Here is an 18804-nt window from a genome sequence, read left to right as displayed (position 1 = left end):
GCCCATCCAGGTCCAGACCTCATCACCTTCAAGCTCACATATGGCCGTGACCATCACATCTACACTCCCTCTCTGATCCCCCTCAGTGCTCACTCACCCTCAATAACCTCTCAAGTGTGCCGGGGTGACCCAGGCTGGTGGCAAAGACCTGAGCACAAGGACCTGTTAGAGACCATCATAGACAGCTGCAAAGACCAGGAGCTGCCATTCAGCCGTTCTGCTCACAAGACAGGGAAGGGGAAGCAGGCATCTTCGGGCACGCCTGCTCTGTGCCAAACCAAGAACACACATGGTTGGATTTAAATCCTCAAACACCTGTGAAGCCGACCGCCTAAGGATTCTTTCAAAAGACGGTGAGAAAAAACAGCCAGGCTTCGTGCACGGAGCCCATATCCAGCAAACAAACAAACAACAGTCCTAAGAGCCTCTGAGAGGATATCCACTCTGCAGATGGCAACGGCAAGGTGGACAGAGGCTGGGTGACCCCCTGAAGGACGGACACCAGTCAAGGAAGCAGCAGAGCCAAGGTCAAACCCCACCTACCCAGTGCCAGGTCTGGTGGCTTTGGCACACTGCCACACTGCCTCTGCCTGAAGTAAGCAATACCAACGTGGTTCATGTCCTTATCCCAAAAAGACTTTGGGAGCAGTCTTTTGATTCTACTTCATGAAACACTAAAGTCTCCTTTCTCTCCAAAAGTTTGTGTATCTTTTCTATTCACTTACCAAAAAGGCTGGTCCTAGATTGTTCCCTCCTCTTTTGGCAGACTTGGCCCTGACGGAGAGGGGCGGCTTTGCTCAAGTCCAAGGACACTCTGAGAAGGTGACAGTGATGCTTACCCAAATGGAGCAGCCTGGGAGTGGAGGGCTAGGCCTGAAAGTTCATTTTGGGAAGAATCACCAAGCAGCAGACATCCCGGTTCAAATCCCCAAACACCAAGAACAATGACTGCCTGATGCCTGTGACACAAGCCCAGTGAAGTCACCACCGCCTCCCTCACACATCTGCAGGGCTGCCTAGCCAGCACCGAGGAAAGCAACGGCCCTTCCTCACCCATCCCACAGACGCCCCCCTCAGGCCTTCTGACGCAGGCTCTCGCCGCCTTCTGCAAGCCTGGCCCAGGCCCAGCTCCAGTGTCTCCCAGGAAGCAACACCCCAGAGCCCTCAGGACTCCGCAGAAAGCGGAGTCACCATCACCTCCCCTCCCTCCCTTTGGAGCATAGCCCTTCGTGCAGACCCTCCTCAACCACCCACCTGACCTCTACATTTCTACGCTGGCTTCTGACTTCCTCCTTCTGGGTGCCCCAGAATGACCTTCCTTGGATGTCACTGGGGGCTGAGGACTCTCACCCTCATCTGTGGACATTGCAGCTTCCCCAGCCTGGCCGGACCCAGCCCTCCAGCCTTCTGGAGCTGAATCTGCCCTTGACCATCTAACTCCATGCCCTTCACCTCAGCTTAGGCGTCACATCCATCAAAAATCCCTTCACGGCATTCCCTGCCTGTGACCAGGCTTCCCTATCCAGCCCCAGTAAGCCCCCTTCCTGTTTTTTTCAAGCTGACCACAGCTGGCAATTCGTTGCCCATCCTCCACCTGAAGTGCAGGGAGAGTCCTTGGGTTTCATCTGTATGGTCAGCAGCGAGTGGCCTCCAGGAGGCCTTTCAGCGATGAACAGAGACACTATGCATCTGGAGCAAGGGACCTCCAGACTGGGTTTAAGATGCCAAGCGGTTGGGAGGGTGTTGACCGGAGGAAATGCAGAGGCCCTGCCCAGCCTCACTGGGCTTTTAAGATGAGCCTCCAGTACCAAGCAGGGCCCTCAGACTACCACCAGCCAGGCTGAGAACCACAGGCCTCTGAGTGGATAGCAACAAGTACACTGTTTATGGCAATAAAACCATTAGAGGACATTGCAATGCCAGTTGCCAAACTGGTCTAGACCCTCCCATGCTCTAGACTATGGGCAAAGTCAGTAGGGCCAGCAGGACCACAACCCATAAGACATTGGGAGTTGGGGGTGGGGGTGGGCTGTACAGCCAATTCCTGGTTTTTCACAGTAGTAACAGAGAGACCATCAAGGTAGTTCAGGAATTGATGATTTCTGTTGCGAAACCTGACAACTTGAGTTTGATGTCAAGGACACATATGGTGGACAGAGAGAACAGATATCCCACAGGTTGTCCTGGTGTGCGCCCCCCTATATAAACTGATATATAGTTATCAAAATGATCTGCTCCCCTTCATCTTAAGGGTGTCAAGAATAGTTGTTTTATAGGCTCTCACAGCACAAGGCCTTCCTGAGAGTTCCCCTTATTCACAGACCATTGTATAATGAACCCCACTTTATGAAAAGGGGCAATTCCTTCCTGGGCACCTCCTATGAGTGGCTGTAAAATGAGAATCATTTGGTTTACAGAAAAAGCATGCAACTCAAAACTGCTTAGGGCTAGGCACTAGCGAATGTCAGCAGCTGAAGGTGCTAACCCCGGGGGGCTGCCTGACTCCCTACTTCCCCTTTTGTCCTGCGCAAGCCTGGAACTGTGGGTCCGGTCAGCAGAGGGACAAGCCCCAGGCTTCCTTCCATGCTGGGTTCTTTTCTTTGCCGGGTCTTAGCCCTTCTAGTTTTATCTCCAAGTGACCAGGAAAAGGAATCTTTGTTTCTTTCCTTATATTTTTGGTTGTGAGCCTAGCCTTTAATGGCTGAGCCATCTCTCCAACCTCTTTGTTTCTTTCCTTAACGCCCCCTCTCCGTTGTCACCCAGCTCGCTGCTACCCACTTCCTCAGGAGCTCCTGGATCAGAGCTGGAGCCCACAGACAGGGCAAGTTCCACAGATCCTTCTATGTCTGTGGCAGGACCTTCTGATGGCAAACTCATCCTTGAGTGTGGCTTCTCCAGGTGATCTCAGAGATTTGGGCTAAGAGACCTGCCCTCCACCCCTGGCTGGATCTTTAGTTATGCCTTTAACACCCAGGGGACAATCTGGGTGACTAACCATTGCAGTGATGCCTTTCAGCAGGATTTTCCGAGTGATTTTCCCCATCCTGGTTCGAGATTTGTCTACCGTCCCTGGGAACTAAGTACAAGCAAGACCCCTCTGCTCTCAACCCTTCCCCGCATCCAGGCTTCTTCCTGCATAGACTGAGTCATCTAGCCCTCAGTCTTTAAGTCAGTTCTATTTTTTAATGCCTTACCATTTATTTGTTTGGAATTTTGTTTTATTTGAAACAGTCTATGCAGAGTTGGTTGGCCTTAAACTTACAGAGATCCTCCTACCTATTTCCTAAGTACTAGGATGCACATGCGCGCGCGCGCGCGCGCGCACACACACACACACACACACACACACACACACACACACACACACACAGGCACAGGCACGTGCACATGCATACAACACCTGTGGGTTCCTGGGGATTGAACTCCGATCTCCAGGTTTGTGTGCATCCACTAAGCTCTCTCTCTCTCTCTGGCTGTCTTGTGTTTCCATATTTTTTATCCACAAGCTTTCCAAAGGTATGATTTTTTCTGTGTTAGCAGATCTCTCCCAAAATCTCATCCAATATCTGTTCTCAGTGCCTGCCCCAATCACCCTGCCCTGCCTACGTTAGGACTTCTCTTAAACCTGCACGCAACTGCCCCATGTCTGAGGTTTCCTTTCAGGGACCTTCCTTCAACAGAAGTAGCCCTGGCTGCCCTCAAACTCACTAGGTACACAGAGGATGCCATTGAACTCATGATCCTCGTGCTTCTACCGCCCAAATGTGTGTGCTACAAAGTCCAGCTTTTTGTTTTGAGGTAGTGTCTCACTCTGTAGCCCAGGCTGGCCTTAGACTCTCGGCAGTTTTCCTGCTTCAGCCTCAAGAATGCTGTGGTCACACAGTCTTGAGCTCCACACTTGGTTTCTGCTGGTTATTTTTCCTCATAAGCAGCCAGGCTCCTAGGCCTGGATTCCCATTGGTCCCAGCTATTGAGGATGAAGCCCTCCACACTGTGACTCTCTCTCTACTGCGAGAGTTCCTGGATAAAATATGGTTCTACCTCATCCCCCTTTACGCCACGTCTTTATGTTTTGTTGTTGCCACTACAAACAAAGTCACATTTTTCAGAGAATACAGGTCGGTGTGTATCCTTAGAGGGAAATCTTTTATATGCATTCATTAACCTATAAATGGAATTCTTTTTTTTTTTCTTCTTTGAGACATGCTGTCACTATGTAGTCCTGGCTGTCCTGGAACTCACTGTGTGGACTAGACTGGCCCTGAACTCAAAAGAGACTTGCCTGCCTCTGTCAGTCAGTCAGTCTGTCTCCCTCCCTCTCTCCCTTCTTTCCTTCTTTTCTTTCTTTTTTTATTTCCCAAAACAAGGTTTCTCTCTGTTGCTCTTGCTGTTCTGGAATTCTGTAAACCAGGCTGGCCTCAAAATTCAGAGGTGCAACTGCCTCTGCTTCCTGAGTCCTGGGATAAAAGGTATGCACCACCACCTAACTTTTTTTAATTAAATTTAACCCACATAGTGGAAGTCTCCCACAGGTGTCCTTCTGACTCCTACATGCTTGTCATGCATGTGTGTAACATACACACACACCAAACATAATAAAATTTAAACAGTTTTTTAAATGAGTTCTACCTCCAGCACTTGAAAAGCAGAGAATTCAAGGCTAGCCTAGTCTATAAAAGGTAAGAGATTACAGAAAGTACATTGCAATTTTGGGTGACTCAACACCTCAAGGACACTCAAGCAATCAGAATAGACCCCTCACCGCCTTATTTATTTGTAAGCTCACCTTTTCAGACTCTGTATTAATCACACGGGGCCCATCCCATCAGGAGGCTGCCTCTCCATAGCTTCTGCCACCTGAGGTGTCAGATGCCTCTGGCTGGCATGGGCAGGTTACACTGTCTGGCACCTCCCAGAGTCTTTGGGGAAACAGAAAAGGCATGCTTCAGGGTCATGGCCACTTAGACAATCTCAATGAAGCAGCCCATACTCAGCCAACAGTTAAAACCACAAGTGTGACCTCTCAACACCGCAGTCACCAGCCTAAGTTTCTAGTATCATTTCTCAGAACGGAAGTGTCTTCTGCACTAGTGTCCACTTCCAGGGTAAGACCAGCATAGGGGCCATGTATAGAAGTTCACATTTGTAATCTCAGAAGGTTAAAGGAAAGGTGCCATGAAAATGGAGCTAGCCTCCGCTAAAGTGAGACACTCTCAAAACTCCAAACCACCAAACCAAAACCAAACCAAAACCAAAAAACCCGCTGGGCTAGAAGCAGGAGACCCGGATCTTACTCCCATCACTGGCCGTAAGACAGCCACCTGTCCATTCCATCTGCATTACCCAGACAGGACGGCTAAAAGGCTCAGAACGGAAAATGACCTTGACATTTGAAACAGAGCGGAAGGATCAATAGGAATGACCATAGGAAAAAGAAAATGGGAAGCTGGCCCTGTATCTGAATAAGGTCGGGAAGCCTGAGGAGTCAGAGGGGTCCACAGAAAGACAGCGGGCAGTGCAGAGTAACAGTCACTATTGAAAAATAATCCCACCATAGTAGGATTCAGCAGGAAAGCCCTAGGTTAGGCTTGGGAGGGCCCTGTGTCTCCTTCCTGTGGTGCAGCACCCACATCTGTCACCTGTCAGTGTGGGGTAGCCCTCTAGGCATCTCCCTGGTACTGGGGAGGACGAGGAAGGCAAGACAGAGCTGTCAAGGCAAGGACCTATCATTCCACCACAGCCTTCCCTTCAATCCCCTGTGAGGTTGTTCTGGATGCTGGAGGGTCTCTGCCCGGGAGCTTGGACAACAGGGGATGTGGGGACCTCCCAGAGACCAGGACAACAGAGACTCCGCTTGCAATCCACATTGGCGTTGCTATCGGCAGCAGCACTGGAGGACCTTGGCTCTGCCTTCCCCTGGTTGCCAAGACCCCCTGGGGCTCCACAGCCAAACCCATGCTTTCCTGTCCCAAGTCTGAGCTCTTAAGCCCTAGACTACAGACTGAAGAATCAAGATCCTGCACCACCTGGGCTCAGCTGGCCAAGCCTGCTTTCCCTCCACTGCCCTGCAGGGAGACTCAGGCATTTCTCCGTGAGCACACACGGGAGTCACTAAGTACAAGGACCCAGTCCTCAAACTACTGGGGAGCCTTAGCCAAGACTCCAGCACCTCCCAGGCCCCCTCCACCTTCCCAGGTGTCCGGCATGGGTGAGCATTCTCACATGGCAGCTGGCCCAGACGATGCTCTTCCCCAACTCCACTCCCAGGCTCTGAGGCCCTCGATACTGCCCCTTCCTCCTAGAAGCCTGCCCTGACCTCTCGGTTGGCAGTGACCTCCCTCTCCAGCACCCTGAATTATTAATTAGTTGGGTACTTCTCAACATGGGCACTGGGCCCTGCTCACAGGAAATGCCCAACAAATAAAATCTCAGACAAGCGGAAGCAAAGGTGGGGGAAAATTCTACGGAGGAGTTCAAGGCAGAGTAAGAGTAAAAAGCTGGAACAAACTCGAGGGACTGAAGGTGCTCGCACAACCTGTTGACAAAGCCATTTGTGAGAATGGAAGCTCACTGCCAAGATTTCCAAGCACTGTCAGCAACGTCCTTACAAAAACCAAGGCTTTATAAGAGAGACCGAAACATGGGTGGGGCTTTTCCAAACTTCAAAATGCCCCATGTGCCCCAAATAGGGACAGCAGGGACAGCAATCCACACATTCACTGACCCTTGGCTAAGATGGTGACCAGCTGCTCCATACATCCCAGGAGCCAGCAGTTAAGTCCTACAGCTAGGCCTTATCGACAGACACTTCCTCCTAACTCCAGGACCCTTGCTTACAACGCGCTGACCCTGGCTCATGCAAAGCAAGCTGGGTGTCCATGTCTGCACAAATACGCAGACACACAGCGTGGACCCCATCTTGCCCACATCACTAGCCAAATGGAGGTAATTCGGACACAACACACAGATCTCAGGGAGAGACTTGTCTTAATGGAACTCACTTGGCTCATTTTTTAGGGAAAAAAACCACTATAATCAACAAGACAAACGGAGCCAGATGCATGTCCCCCTAGATACAAGAGAGGCTAAAGAAAGCTGAGGAAGGGCTGGAGAGATGGCTCAGCGGTTAAGAGCACCCGACTGCTCTTCCAGAGGTCATGAGTTCAATTCCCAGCAACCACATGGTTGCTCACAACCATCTGTAATGAGATCTGATGCCCTCTTCTGGTGTATCTGAAGACAGCTACAGTGTACTTATATATAATAAATGAATAAAAAAAAAAAAGAAATAAAAAAAAAAAAAAAGTAAGAAAGCTGAGGAAGGGTTGAGACCAGTCTGGGCAGCCGTGATTTCAAAAGAAAGAGACAAATGGCCCCAAATAAACCCTTAGAGTTTACACAAACTTCCTTATAATGCAGCACTTGGGAGGCGACGGCTGAAAACTCAGTTGAAGGCCAGACTGACTACAGAGCAGGACCCTACCTCAAGGGTGGGAGGGGACAGGAGGGGAGGGGAAAGGGACGCCTCTGATTTACTACTAAAGCCCTGGTGGGGAGCAGCAGAGTCCCAGCCTTGCTGAGAAAGCAGATGGCTTCTAACATGGAGCTGGAGCCAACTGCCCCTAGGACCCCACTCCAGCTCTGACTTCTACCAGCCAGACCTGCTCAATCATCAGCAGGGAGGAGGTGGTAAGGAGACCTCAGGCCAGCGGCTGGAGGTGGCAGTAAGTGTTCATGAGGCAAAGCGCCCCAGCAACCCTCCTGCCTCAGGCCCTGGGAGGCAGAGCCAACCACAGAAGGAACTGGCTTGGCCTCTCCCACAGAGCCAGCTCTTAAAGCTCCCGGAGCTCCCAGCTCCCTTCCTAAGGGCTGCAGCAGTCATGGTGACATCTCAGAAGAGGATCTACACATCTGAAAGGCAAGGCTGTGCCAAGACTCCCTTTCTATCTTGTTCCCCGAAACAGAAATCTTGAGGGAATCTGGGAAAGAATTTGGGCCTGGGGGCACAGGGGTGGGAAGCAGAACTCTCCAGGTGCACAGGTAGTGGCCACTGGAGCAATGCGGGCAATAATATAACCACTGGAGTAACCACCAACAGAACCGGTAAGAGAGCCACATCCTGGGAGAGAGCAGGGAGCCTCATCAAGCAACCTTCCTCATGGGAGCCCACTAAATGTTGTCGAACAGAACATCCAGGACTCCCCAGAAGGCAGATCACCTTCACTTCCTCCCACCCAGAGAGGCTGGACAAGGCTGGACAAGGATCCTTTGGTCCATCTTGTCCCTTGCTGGCTTGTGGGAAAGAAGGGTGGATGGGGTATGGAAGTGACGGTCAACTACCCTCAGGGACTGAGGGACTTAATACAGATTGGACTGAGGGTGACCCTTGCAAATTACACACACACACACACACACACACACACACACACACACACACACACACACCCCTCTTCAGGAAAGCACCAAGCAGAGAGGCTGCATGGAAGCTGTGTTTTATGTCCTCTGCAGTCAGACCTGACAGACAAACACATCATCCCTCCCCTCTCTGCCAAAGCCCACCTCCTGGCAGCCCCCACCTTCTCCATTACCACTACCCTGGAGCGAAAACAGACCACTCTAGCCCTGTTCTGGGTCTGACATTCCACCAGGAAAGTCAGAGCCATAGAATCTCAAAGTTGGAATGGGACTGCAAGCTTCATCCAACCCCCACCCCACAGAGGAATCCTGCCTGCAGACACCCTGACAGATGGCCATTGGCGGCTCCTGTAGGCTTCTCCACTGTGGAAGGCAGGCCTTGCACTGGGGATGTTCATTCCCTGAGTCTAAAGGGATACACCTTTCCTCAGGTTAGGCTCCTGGCGAACACTAGACAGCCTGGGCCAAGTAACACGGAAAAGTTTGGGCCATCGTGAGCCCAGAAATGGGGAGCTGCAGATTTGATGGGGAGGGTTGCAAAGATAGAGTCCAGGAGGAGGGCTCTGAGAGGCAACAGGGCCCAGAGAAAGGGGACACAAGGAGGGAGGAGGTGGATGTCAAACCTATGACACAAGTTGGCCTGGGGACTCTACCTAGCATCCTAGCATCTTTGTCTCTCTGTCTCTGTCTGTCTGCCTCCCTCTCTCTCTCTCTCTCTCTCTCTCTCTCTCTCTCTCTCTCTCTCTCTCACACACACACACACACACACACACACACACACGTAGACAGAATAACCTGTCAACAGCTCCACCAGGGTCTTAATGGGTCCCAGAAGCAGAGAGGACAAGTAAGCTTGCCCACCAAAGCCCACAGGAACTTCTACAACCCAACTATCCAAAGGCAAGGACTGCTCTAACTACCTGCAAACGGCCCCTGCCAGCACAGAAGATAGCCCAAAGACGGTCTGCCAGGCAGCTGGGCTTCCCAAATCCCACAGGCCGGCCCCAACACCCCAGCAAAGCAAGAATAGCTCCCCAGGCTGCAGCTGTCACATCTGCCTGGGAGGGAGGGAGGAGGCACGGTGGAGCAGCACCTGATCCCAGAATCCCAGCGCAGCCTGCCCAGGAGGAGGTTCAGCCGCTGGCAGCTCAGGGTGAAACATGAAGACTGAACTGTCCCCGGGGATGCTGATGGCAGTCTCTGGGCACGGCAGTGAGGGGCAAGCTGGGTCACTCGGCCGAAGATACTCCTCCCTGAAGGCTACTGTCCCCTCTAGTTTGAGAGGGGGGCAGTTGTGCAGTCCCTAGTCCGCCCTTCCTCCCCAGCCCTACGCAGGCCAGAACTGCCCAGCTGGGTGCAAGACGCCATCTTAGGTCAAGGTGCAGTCACAGAAAGCTCCCCTTGGGAGCCCAGGAAGGGAGCAGTGAGACCCAGTGGGAACCTACTCCCACCCAGGGTGCCCACACCTAGTCAGCTGGCCTTGCAGGGAAAAAGGAGAGGAGGGGATGCAGAGACAGGGGGAGAGCAACTGAGTGGGGAGCGAAGGGAGAGGGTGCCCCCAAGAAGGCAAGCTCCAGGAAAGCAAAATGAAGTTTGGCAGCCATAGGGCTGCGGGCCTCGAGAAGAGGGGTTGGGGGAGGCCGGGGGCGGGCCCTGGACGCAAGCCAGCTCGGTCCGCGCCAACGAGGGAGGGCATGACGGCGTGGAGTGGGGAGCCCGGGTGAGGGCGGGACACGGACCGCGGCTTGCGGAGGCTCGGGGGTCTCCTGAGGTGCGGGCAACATGGGGACTGAGACCCCCGGATCCGCAGCCTCCGCGAGGCCTCGTCCTTCACTGTGCAGATGCGAAGCTTTCAAGGACACGTCTACACCGACCCGGCGGGGGTGCGTGTGAGTGTGTGCAGGGGGAGTCTGCTGCAGGGGGCGACCCCGGCATCCCCACCAGAGTCGTTTCCAGCCTTGCCGCTCCCGCCCCCGCACCTTCTAGTCCTCGGCGGCCGGGCCCGGGGATCCTCGCCCACTCCCGCCCCGCCCCCACACTGCGGCGGCGCCGCCACCGCCGCCCCGCTCCCACGGCCCGCAGCGGGGGCAGGGAGGAGCCGGGCGCGACGCCCCCCCACGCCGTTCCGCCTGGCCTCCGCGGGAGCGTGCGCCCCCCGAGCGGGCACGCTCCCCACGCGCGCGCCCCTCCCAGGCCCGCCGGCGCCCCGCACCCCCAAGCCACAGGTGGCCGCGGGAAGATCGCGACGCCGCGCTCCCCGGCGCGGGCCCCGGCCGCCCCTGGGCCCTGCCGGGGGCCTCCAGGGTCCCCCCGCCGCGCGGAGCCTCCAGGCCCGGGGGAGGGGCGGGGCGGGGAGCGGGGCCCGGGTCGTGCCAGGCTGCCATTTTCTGCCGTGGCCACGGCGCTCCCCGGCCGCCCGCCCCCCTCCCCCGCCCCTCCCCCTCCCGCCGCCCGATTCCGGGTCGGGTCCGCACCCCGCAGCGCACGGCCGCAGGCCCCGGCCGGGCCCCCGGGCGGGGGCAGAGCCCGGAAGGCGGAGGCGGCGGGGCCCTGCGGCAGCGCGCGTCGGGCGGCGCGCAGGCCGGCGGAGGCCCCCCGCGGCATTGTACGGACTTGAACTTGAGCCCGGGCCGGGCGGGGGCGCCGAGGGGCGTCCGCGGCTGAGGAGGCGCGCAGGAGAGGATCGGCGGGCGAGCTGCGGGGACATAAACAAACCCTCGGCCCGGGCCGTCCGCTCCCGCAGCCCCGTGCGCCACGCACCGAGTTGCGGGGTCCGAGCCGCGCTCCCCACCGCCTTGCTGCGCCCTCCCGCCCGCCCGCCCTCCCAGCTCCGGAGCCGTAGGCCGTGCTGGTTACCGTGTGGCCCGGCGGGTCGGGCGGCCCCGCTCGCCCTGCTGCCGCGGCGCCGCGTCCCGGCTCGTCCTCTGCTCGCGCCGCCGCCCGCGCCGCCTCCCGGCCCGCCCGCTGCCTGCCGCGCTCCCTCCCTCCGTCGCTGTCGCGCTCCCTCTCTCCGCCTCCTCCGCCGGGTCCCCCCCGCCCGCCCCTTCTCTCCGCCTTCCTCCTTCCCTCCCTCCGGCCGCCCGCCGCCCAGGCCTCCGCCCGCCGCTCGCCCCCCGTGGCCGCGCTGGCTCCGGCCCCGGCGCTGCGGAGCCGCCCGGGAGGCAACACCGGGGGCCCCGGGGCGCCGCGGCGGGAGCGACCGGAGCTGCGGGCGGTCCTAGCGCCCCCGGCGGGAGGAGCGGGTTCGGGACCCCGCCGCGCCCCGGCTGCAGCGCTCGGGGCCGGGCACTCCGCCGGACCCGCGCTCCCGGGCGCCCCGTATCCCTCGGGTGGTCCCCGGGCCGCAACCTCCCCACCTTGCGGCGCCCCTCTACCTGGCGCGGATTCTGTGCGGGGTCCCCGCATCCAGCACTGGCCGTAGGGACAGCTGCCCCTCCTCTCCCGGGCCGGTGTCAAGTGCCTCCCCCCGCCGCCCGCGGAGCCCCCGGCGGCCTTCGCCCTGCAGTTCTCCCGACCTCCACCAGAGCCCACTGCGCTCTGCGCGCCTCAGCACTGGGGCTGGGGACAGCAGCGCCTGCCCAGCCGCGTCGCCACCCTCAGCCAGGTGCCGCGGTGGCCAAACGGCTGCACACGGCCAAGGTCGCAGCGCCTGGTGCCTCGAGGCCATCCTAGGGGCTCGAGCACGGTCGTGGAGTGAGCTCCCTAAACGGCAGTAAGCGTCCTGTACCTTGGGGTGTCCAAAAAGAGTTGGATGCCCTCAGGTGGGCTCTGGAAAGATCTGAAGAGGTGGGAGGTTGAACTAAATGACATTGAAGGCCTGCCTCTTCTTCCAGCTGCAAGATCCTCCGCAGACCTGCACTAGACCTGGCTCCCTCAGGGTGGGGGTGCTCTCAGGGCTCCGGGTCTGTAGTGCTCACCTCTCCAGCTACCATCGGTGGAGCTTGGCACTGGATCCCCGACTCCCAGCCTCCTTGTCAGGCTCCTCCCTCCCGCCACTGGACAGCACCAGCCAGCCAGCCCTTCAGTGCCCGTGTCCTGAGGTGCATCTCTCACAGCCACGTCACACTTATTTGCAGACCCTCAATTTTGAAGCAGCACCCCACCTGGTATGCTACACCCCATTGAGAGCCCCAGGGACAGTTGCCTAATTCGCAGAACTGTAGAACCATTTCATATTGCAGGGCACTTTTACCCTTCAGTTTTCCCCACCCCGAAGCAACTCTCTTGACCCTTCCTGTCACCCACCTCAAAGCTCTCCCGGCCCCCATCGCTACTGGTGTTCATTTCTGCCATAGTCTTTCACCTGGCCAGTTCTTAAGACTAGTCATGACCTGTGAGGACGAGGACACCGTTTGCCTTCCGTACAGCTCAGCACCTGTACATGCTACGTCCTCATAAATGTTGGTTGCATGACCGTATGAACTGCAGGCTTCCTGTATCCAAATCCACAGCCCCTCCAAATGATGTTCCCACCTTGACTAAGGACAAGATCGTATTAGAGAAAGACCTCAACTTCAAGAGCTAGATGGCACTACATCCGAAGAGCAGCCACCCGCCGCCAAACACGACCCTTTCGTCTTGTTGAGGGACCTCTGCTGCCCCTACTTTCCAGTGAAGAAACCATGCTTGGACTGGGGGTGGAACTTGGTGGGAAAGCATTTGCCTAATAATCTCCATGTCTTTGGGTTCAGTCTTCAACACAACAAACAAAAAGCCCACTATGAGGCTGGGGAGACGGTTCAGCAGTCCAAAGACACTGGCTGCTATTCCAGAGGACCTGGGTTCAAGTCTCAGCACCCACATGCCAGTTCACCACTGTTTAATAACTTTAGTTCCAGGGGATCTGTCAGAGCATACCCTGGTACACAGACATAGGTGCAAGTAAAACACGCTTGTGTGCATGATTTTTTAAAGCTGTCAAGGCTTAACTCTCTGAGTTGGGAAGTGGCAGAGGAAGAGTTAAGTCCAGGTTCATCTGACTCGAATCAGCATATTACAGTGAGAAGAAGCCAAAACTGACCAAGAGGACCAAATGGAAGTCTGTATTCACTACTGATGGTGCTGTCATCGGGAGTCCTGAAGGCATGCGACTTTGGATGTCTGTGTTGCTAGTGTAATGAGTCCCACAGTAACCATGTTAGGGGAGTTTTGACCAGCATGCAACAGTTGCAGGGTTCCACCATTGGCTCTAGACACCACATTGAGTCTTTTGTCCAGAGAGGTAGCACATCAATGCTGGATGACCCTCTTCACATTGTGCTGGGTTCTGCTGAGAGAGGCTTAGCCTTTAGGCTCTGTCACAGTTTGAAGCATTCCTCTCTACAGGCTGGCACATTAAAAGGCTGGCCCTTTAAAGGGCTGGCCCTCTGCAGGTGGTGGGGCTTTGTTGTTGATTTGTGGGTTTTGGTTTTGTTGTTACTGTTTGGTTATTTTTGAGACAGAGTCTCTATTATGTAGCCTGGACTGTCTCTAGACTCATTATGTAGACCAGGCTGGTCTCAAACTCAGAAAGATCCACCTGTCTCTCCCTCTGAGTCCTGGGACCAAAGGTATAGTGCTGTTTTGGGAGGTTCTGGAAGCTGCAGGAAGTGGGGACTGGTTGGGGTACCTAGGTCACTAAGAACATTTCCTTGGGGGTTATCCCTTGCCCCTCTCTGTCTCTTGCCCTGCTTCCCAGCTGCTCTTCCAGCCACCACCTCCACCATCTGTATCTGCCACCATAGTGTTCTGCCCACTGTTGTCCCCAGGTGCATGGACTAACCCACAGAAACTATGAGTCAAAGGACATCTTTCCCTGTTTAGGCTGGTTTTGTGACATATTTTGCCACAAAAAGGAAATCAGTGACTATAGGCTCCAACACCCGAAGATGCAGGATTCATTCCAATAGAAAAGGTTATCCCGATGGTACCACACACCTCCACATCTCAGTGGCTGAAAATCACCAAGTTCTAGGGTGGCTTGGTGACTCTTTAAAAAGCTAAATGCAGTACCACCAGGTGACTCTGAAATACCCCCCTTAGGTGTACATCCAAAAGGACAGAGCGCAAACCAGGTGTGGAGGCACACATCTATAATCCCAGTTCTCAGGAGGCGGAGGCAGGAGGATGACTGACAAAGCCACCTTGGTCTGCATAATGAGATTCAAGGTAGCAGGAGCTACATAGGCAGACCCTGCCTCAAACAAACAGGATAAAAAGCAGGGGCTTGCAGTGTTTGTGCAACAATATTTCTAACTATTTGCAGTGGCCACAAAATGGGAGCAAACTGAATGCCCGCCCACCAACAGATGGATCACTATGATGTCACATACGCAATGGCATGGTATGGAGGCTTGAAAGGGAAGTTCTGACGCGGGCTGCAACATGGATGAGCCTTGAGGGCATCACCCCAAGTACATTAAGGCAGTCATAGACACAAAGGTCACATGGTTCTGTTTACACACAGTCCCTAGAGTAGTCAAATCTGTGAACACAAAATAGAATCCTGGCTACCTCGGTCTGGACGAAGGGCATAGCAAAGTGTTTCACCGCTAGAGTGTCATCCTGAAAATGAAATGCGGTATGTGCTAATGCAGCTAAAAACAGTATAAAGTCATTGTTAGTGTCATGGATCCTTTGTGGGTTTGCAGGGTGGGACTGAGGGCTGTGCCCATGGAGTATCTAGAGCTTCTCATCTACAGAAAGAGCTACCGTCTAAGGGGAAGCACCAGAGGTTGTCACCTTGTCGATGGGCATGTCCCTTGAAGGATAAAACCAGACATACAGCTCCATTCAACTACAAAATCTGGGGACCAAAAGCAACAGAGGGCCTCAAAGACCAGACACGTTAGGCTGAGGATGTAATGCTGCTCACCTATCGTGCACCAGAGCCTTAAAAACTGGCATGGTACACACCTGTCATTCTAACGTGTAATAGGTAGAAGCAGGAGGATCATTAAATTCAAAGTCATCACAAGTTTGAGACCAGCCTGAGCTAACTGAATCCCTGTTGTTCGTTTTAAGTTATTAGCTGCAGAAGTCACCACGGGAGCTTTTTGGATCCTCTCACTGGCAACATGATCCCCTGGCATTGTCTACACAGGGACCTTAGCTGAAAACAGCCCTCATCTGCTGCTTCTGAGAGGGCAGTAGGGCTACCCCAGCATACCCACACCACCAACCCTGTGTCTGTCCATACTGTCAGCTCCTCTAGTGTCCCATGCCTCCCTTCTCACATCCCTGACCTCCACACTGCACTCACGAGCCTCCCTGCTTAGTGAAGTCACCCTACCCCACCTCATCCCCAGCGACTCACCATTCCAGTTGTCCTCAAGTCACACCAGGCAAGAGAAAAGCATCTTCAGCCACTGTGGATGTTGGCTTCCACCTGCCTTCCAGGGAGAGTTGCTGTGCTGGTCGCAACTCTCCCGTTGCAAGAGATAACATTCCAGCCAAATTGAACATGGGGCACAGGAAGCTCAAGGATGGGGATTTGGGGACAGGTAAGTCCAGAGTTCACATGCAGCTCCAGGGTGGAAACTCACCCTTGACCTACCCGATCATGCACAGTTCCTTCCTTCCCACCACTTGTCCATCTTTCCCTCCTACAGTTGAAGAAGAAGAGATGGTTGGCAATGGAGAAAAGGTGCTCGGGAACAGAGGAGCGACTGTTGTAGTAGGCAATTAAAGCTACTCAGATGACCCTGGTTGTGTCTGCAGCGCGAATTCCTCACTACCCCCCAACACCCCCAATGTTCTGGGTTCCTGAATGAAAGACTCTCTCTCTCTCTCTCTCTCTCTCTCTCTCTCTCTCTCTCTCTCTCACACACACACACACACACACACACACACACACACACACACACACACAGCCTTATATTTAACATGCCTCAATCAGCTTAATGGTTGCTAATGCCTCCTTTCTGATACTCCCGAGTTATTTCTAAAATCTATATTCCATTTCTGCTACACCCAATTACTGGGGCTCCTCTTTTCCTGCTCTTACATGATCGAGGCTCTGTCTTCTGCACCTCTCAAGCCTGCATCTTATTCCTCCCCCAGCATGGTGATTCTGCCTTTTCTCCTGGTTCCCTTGCCTGTGAATTCTAAAGTCCCACTTCTGTCTCCCTGCCCAGCCATTGGCGACTGGCAACTTTATTTACCAATCAGAACCAACTGGGGGCAGGGTTCCACAGCATCTTACATATAGGATTCTCATGTAATTTTGGAGGCCCAAGTAACATAGTACAAGCATTAAACCAAACCTACAACATTTCCCCTTTTTTGTTCTTTAAAAACGCTTTTTCTCTGAGATATACATGAACATAGTTATAATCGTTATGTAAACTATAAGGAACGCTATGCACTAATTAATGTCCAATCCATGAATTTTGTCAATTTAGGTATATTACTCTAATATCTATTCTAACTTAAAGAGTTTACAGTTCAGGGGCTGGAGAGACGGCTCAGAGGTTAAGACCACTGACTGCTCTTCTAGAGGTCCTGAGTTCAAATCCCAGCAACCACATGGTGGCTCACAACCATCTGTAATGGGATCTGATGCCCTCTTTTGGTGTGTCTAAAGACAGCTACAGTGTACTTATATATAATAAGTAAATAAATCTTTTTAAAAAATTTTTTAAAAAGTTTACAGTTCTATACCTGAATTACATTTTGATTTTAATTTGCATTACCATCTGAAAAACCATCCTTTCAAATCTACATCATCTTCCTCAATACTAAACATCTTAAGTTTGATTATGAGACTATAACTAGTCTTCAATCTCATTCAGAGATCTGAAAATGAGTTAAATATTACACAAATATATAAGAAGCACAAAAACATAGCTTCCAAAACTTAAACAATTTGCAGAGACAGCTGACTACCTGGATAGCCCCTATTTCTCAAAATGTTGGAGCATCTGTCTTCAGTCTTCTGGCCCAGAACCATCTGACAGACATTAAGTGAAGCAGGAACTGCGAAAGACTAGCTTACCCTGTCTTGGCAGAGCTAAGCTGCCTATCCCACTTTGTGTGTCCTTTCCTGGACAGTATTTTTGTCTATAGATGAATTAGGACAACTTTTTCCCAGTGGCTACCTTGCTACAACTGGAGCAACCCTTTATGGAGGTTATGATGCTCCGTCTTCTTTGAACCATGAAGGGGGTACTGTCAGGAGCAGCCATATCTCTTAATCAAAAAATCTACTAATAGTGAAATGACTACAATTGCCATTTTCTGTGGGTTTCTGATGCTTTTGAAGACTATCTATGTAAAGTATATCTGGACTGTTAAATCTTAACTACTCTCAGTTATTTCTACTTGAATAATATTGAAAACACTTTATTATAATTAAATCAGAATGTAATATAGCCATGAGCTCTCTATTTGACCCTTAACCATCCTAAACAGTTTGTAATAGCAGTTATAGAGGGACGGGGTCTAAGCCTTATATTCTTTTTTTTTTCTTTTTTCTTTTTTTCAGAGCTGGGGACCGAACCCAGGGCCTTGCACTTGCTAGGCAAGTGCTCTACCACTGAGCTAAATCCCCAACCCCTAAGCCTTGTATTCTTAAATGAATTGTATAGGCAGAATGTCTACCTACAAGTAACAATATTTGATATATTTATAAAAAGATAAAATAGGATATGTCCTGGGTTTCAGCACGTTTTGTGTTTATAAAAGATAGAGAGGGGGGTATATGTTCTATGGAAGTCTAGGGAAAGGGGATGCCTCAGTGGTCCATGTTGAGGCATCCCTTCCCGCTGAGGGACCAGCCACATGACAGTATAGTATAGAATAGAGTTTATTCGGGGCATGGGAGGGGAGTTAAGAGGGTAGTAGGGCAGAGAGAGAGAGAGAGAGAGAGAGAGAGAGAGAGAGAGAGAGAGAGAAAGTAGAGGAATGGAAGAGTAGAGGAGTAGAGTAGAGGGTGGTCATGAGCACGTGGAGAGTAGGGGGGAGGGGAATGGGGAGAGAAGGGACAAAGGAGCAAGAGCAAGAGAGAGAGGAGGGGGTACACAGCCCCTTTTATAGTGAGTCAGGCATACCTGGCTGTTGCCAGGTAATTGTGGGTGGAGCCTAGAAGGAATGCTAACAATATTAACTTCAAATTTTATGTCAATATAAAAATGTATACCAATGAAAACCTTAAATTTGTGTCAATATATAAATTCTATCCGATGTAAGAAATTATAACTTCAATTTTGTATTAATTATAAAGATTTCTACCAATGTAAGTTATGGCTATACAATGCTTTGTTTAAGAATAAATTTAGTAATCCATCCCATATATCTAATTTCTTTTAAAGATTTATTTATTTGTTATATGTAACTACACTGTAACTGTCTTCAGACACCAGAAGACGGCATCAGATCTCATTACAGATGGTTGTGAGCTGGGTTGCTGGG

At 52.8% G+C, this 18804-nt stretch overlaps 1 protein-coding gene across 7 annotated transcripts in view; it reads right to left on the bottom strand.

The window, feature by feature from the left end:
- Positions 1 to 16095, bottom strand: part of Dnmt3a (DNA methyltransferase 3 alpha) — a 114363-nt gene extending 98268 nt beyond the window's left edge. For 2 of the 7 annotated variants that reach the window (XM_039112661.2, XM_039112666.2), the window contains exon 1: positions 11272 to 11408. The gene's annotated coding sequence lies outside the window, so the exon portion shown is untranslated. Of the gene's footprint in view, positions 1 to 725; positions 10146 to 11271; positions 11411 to 11789; positions 12083 to 12142 lie in introns of those variants that run through there. The other 5 variants (XM_039112664.1, XM_039112662.2, XM_017594268.3 and 2 more) reach the window with 5 other exon arrangements.
- Positions 16096 to 18804: the final 2709 nt, after the last annotated feature.

The sequence above is a fragment of the Rattus norvegicus genome, chromosome 6 (assembly GCF_036323735.1).
Source record: "Rattus norvegicus strain BN/NHsdMcwi chromosome 6, GRCr8, whole genome shotgun sequence".
Classification (NCBI taxonomy): domain Eukaryota; kingdom Metazoa; phylum Chordata; class Mammalia; order Rodentia; family Muridae; genus Rattus; species Rattus norvegicus.
The sequence above is the reverse complement of the archived record's forward strand: the minus strand, read 5'-3'. Positions and strand labels throughout refer to the sequence as shown.